This window comes from Oncorhynchus masou, chromosome 9 (assembly GCF_036934945.1).
Source record: "Oncorhynchus masou masou isolate Uvic2021 chromosome 9, UVic_Omas_1.1, whole genome shotgun sequence".
Classification (NCBI taxonomy): Eukaryota; Metazoa; Chordata; class Actinopteri; order Salmoniformes; family Salmonidae; genus Oncorhynchus; species Oncorhynchus masou.
Window position 1 is genome coordinate 63,684,668 of NC_088220.1, and position 3,941 is coordinate 63,688,608.

Below are 3,941 nucleotides of genomic sequence, written 5' to 3' on the forward strand. Positions count from 1 at the left end.
ATTTCGCATAAAAAGTTAGAATTTATATTTCTATCATTTCAGATTTTTTAAATGTTTTATTATAAGACATATTAGGCCTAATATATTTAGACAAGCTGAGGGAGCCACCTAGCGTCTCACAAAGTGAACTGCACTATAGACAAACTTATTTTCACACATTAAAATATTTTCATCCAGCCATAATTTCTTTTCATTTGACTAAGTTACACTATACCAATCACAGTATACCAGGTAATGCTTCAGTTTATATCCTCACTATAGATTACTGCCGTAAGTAAGAAACAAGAATCATCAATTGATGAGATTCAATTCATTTGACACAATATGTCTGGCCCAACACATTCTAGGAGTAGGCTGCCTACCACTTATGGGAATCTAATTTATTTGTCAAAAGTGGGCTTTGTTATTATAACTCTTCTATTTAATTTACTAAATTAAACATCAAGTTCTAAAAGCAGTCAGCTAGCTAGCTCTACCAAAGCCTCTGGTTATGTTATAGTTGCTTTTTATTTCCATGTAAGAATAGCAACACATTCACTGATTGACACTGACTTGAAAGGAGTGGAGTGTGTATTTGAATTCCAAAGAAACAATCAATTCAATCAAGTGTAGTGAAAAGGTGATTGGGCTGGGACTGGATCTCAGGAGAGGGGGAAATGGAAGATGACCAAAGTGCAGGGCGAGTGTGGTCCTCTGTTGCCCTCTAGTCCTCAGTGAACATCATCCTCACCAGGTCAGCTTTGTAGCACTCCTCCTCAACCAGCTTCTGAGGCTGAATTAGATGGAAGAAAAGAAACAGAACTTAGCATGTTTTGGTAACCCTTTCCCTGAAGGTATATTTCATTAAAAATTTAAGTTTATAAATGGTTAATAACAACCTCACTAATGTGTTTACACAAATGTGTTTTTATTTTATTTATTTTTACAGATTGACTATCTATAAAAAGAATAATAAAACACTTTTGTGACCCATTGAGTGTTACCACAAAATCCAAAAGAAAAAGCTACACTTTTAAAATTGAAATTCTCAGAAATTCTCCTTCTTTGTCATCTTGCCATGCACTTATGCTCACCGTGCCATATCGGATCAGAGTGGGAACTCCACTGAGCTTCAGAGTCTTCTTAAATTCATTATTGGGATCCTTCCAACTGGTCGAAGATGAAAAGGTACAGTGGGGAGAACAAGTATTTGATAACTTGCAAAATCAGTGTTTCCTACTTACAAAGCATGTAGAGTTCTGTCATTTTTATCATAGGTACACGTCAACTGTGAGAGATGGAATCTAAAACAAAAATCCAGAAAATCACATTGTATGATTTGAGTAATTAATTTGCATTTTATTGCATGACATAAGTATTTGATCACCTACCAACCAGTAAGAATTCCGGCTTGCCATCGATAAAATTAAATTGTGTTTGTCCTTAACTTATGCCTGCTCATACCATAACCCCACCACCACCGTGGGGCACTCCGTTCACAACGGAGACATCAGCTAACCGCTCACACACACACACACACACACACACACACACACACTCTGTGGTTGAGGCCAGTTGGAAGTACTGCCAAATTCTCTAAAACAACGTTGGAGGCTTATGGTTGAGAAATTAACATTAAATTACCTGTCAACAGCTCTGGTGAACATTCCTGCAGTCAGCATGCCAATTGTGCACTCCCTCAAAACTGAGACATTTGTGGCATTGTGTTGTGACAAAACTGCACATTTTAGAGGGGCCTTTTATTGCCTCCAGCACAAGTTGCACCTGTGTAATGATCATTAATTTAATCAGCTTCTTGATATGCCACACCTGCCAGGTGGATGGATTATCTTGACAAAGGATAAAATGCTCATCAACAGGGATGCAAACAAATTTGTGCACAACATTTCTGGGACCTTTTATTTCAGCTCATGAAACCAACACGTTACATATTGCGTTTATAATGTTGTTCAGTGTATTTTGCTCATTTCAAATATGCTGTCCAAGAGAGACAACAATTCATGATGTTACAACTTGTACAATGTATTTAAGCTTTTCAAAACCTCTGGCTGCATTTGAGGGTGTAACGGTTTTCATTGGTGGAAGGAGTAGACCAAAGCGCAGCGTGGTAAGTGTTCATGTTGTAAATTTAATCAAAACTGAACACTAAAAAAATAACAAGTCATAACGAGTACAAAACAGTTCTGTCAGGTGATACACACAAAATAACTACCCACAACTCAAGGGCAAAACCAGGCTGCCTAAGTATGGTTCTCAATCAGAGACAACGGTTGCCTCTGATTGGGAACCATACCAAACACATAGAAATACAAACATAGAACAAAACAATACCCACCCACATCACACCCTGACCAAACTAAAAATAGGAAAAAAAATACAAAGCAATCTACGGTCAGAGGGTAAGAAGAATACTTATTTTCTATTGCCTGTGGATTGCACAACACTATCATTCTGCTATCATCACCAGTGAATATGAAGAAAAAGTTGAGTAGCCTACATATTATGGCCTCTCTCCAACCTGACAGTAGAAGAAGACTGAGCCCTCAGGAAGGTGGGAAATCTCTCCTCTAACAACTGGCTCAGCTGGAGGGTAAGGAGGAGAAGAAAGCTGGCAAATGTGTGGCTTTGATTTATGCACACCATAAATTACACAATAGTACAGTACAATATATAATAAAAATACAGAAAATATAGCACAAAACAAGCACCCCCTGTAAACACTTCACAGAGATTAGTTGGCTTGGCTACCATGAATTGCCAACCATAATGTCGCAGAGACTGACACACTATGACAGACAGCTGGGAAAGAAAGCCAACTGCTATACATGACGGCTACACCAATGTATAGCCATAAAACAATACTTCTGTTACCTTTCACACAATCTGGACACCAGCTCAACCCTTGAGCGTCTTTATCACCAGAGAAATATGCAAATATGTCCTTTCCTTTCCTCTCAGACACTGCTTTGCAAAATTCATCATAACCATGGACCTTTACTTCTTCGTAATGAGACATGATGCTATAGAATAAGAAGCAATATTATCAATTATCGTAGGCTAGGCAAGCAGGTATGAAGCATTTCATGCAATAACAAATGCGACATGGACTCTTCGCCCTATGATCGCTTCTAAAATACTACAAGCAGAGTGTAAGCGGTAAAGAGAGAGTCTCAACTCGGAGGGAAATCTGTCTCCGTCCATCAGGTTGCATTTTTGCCCACCAAGTGAGGAGTTTTTCTATGGAAGTCAATGAGAGTGTCGAATTTGGTTAATGGCTTATTTGTTACGTGATGTTAAGTTGATTTAATATAAGTTTCGTAATTCTTAGGTTGTTACGAGTGCACTTATATAAGTAGGACACGTGACACCCACGCAACTTTAAAAAAATATATTTTTTAAACAATTTATATCGGAGTTGTCTCTATAGTTATGCATATTCATGATATGAGGCTAGTAGCATAGCAGCTCTCCATTGAATACAGACGATTAACGTCAACAACCCTCATCGAATATTCAAAATAAGTATTAAAATAATGAGATATCCACCAATCCAAAGAAAGGATAGGTGGGATCTAGACAGCACACTGTGCCTCTTTGTGGACAACGAATCCCATTGTTAGGGCAGAGAGACAAGTACTTGTCAGTATATCCATAATCTTTGCTACGAGTACAGAACACGCATGACAACGCTTCCTCTTGTCTATGATAAATAAAATTGATTGGACAACTTCATCCTATTCGTGCAATGTGTTTGATGATTGTTTAATCGAAACAAACAATCTTATGGACACAAATATAACAATTAAAATCGAATAATATTGATCAAATGTTAGTCAAATTGTACGGTCAAATTAGCATTTTCAGTGTCCTACATTTGGTTATGTTTGATCATTTCTGCTATCCGTAGGTTAGAAATACTCACTTCCTGTTTTTACGGAAGA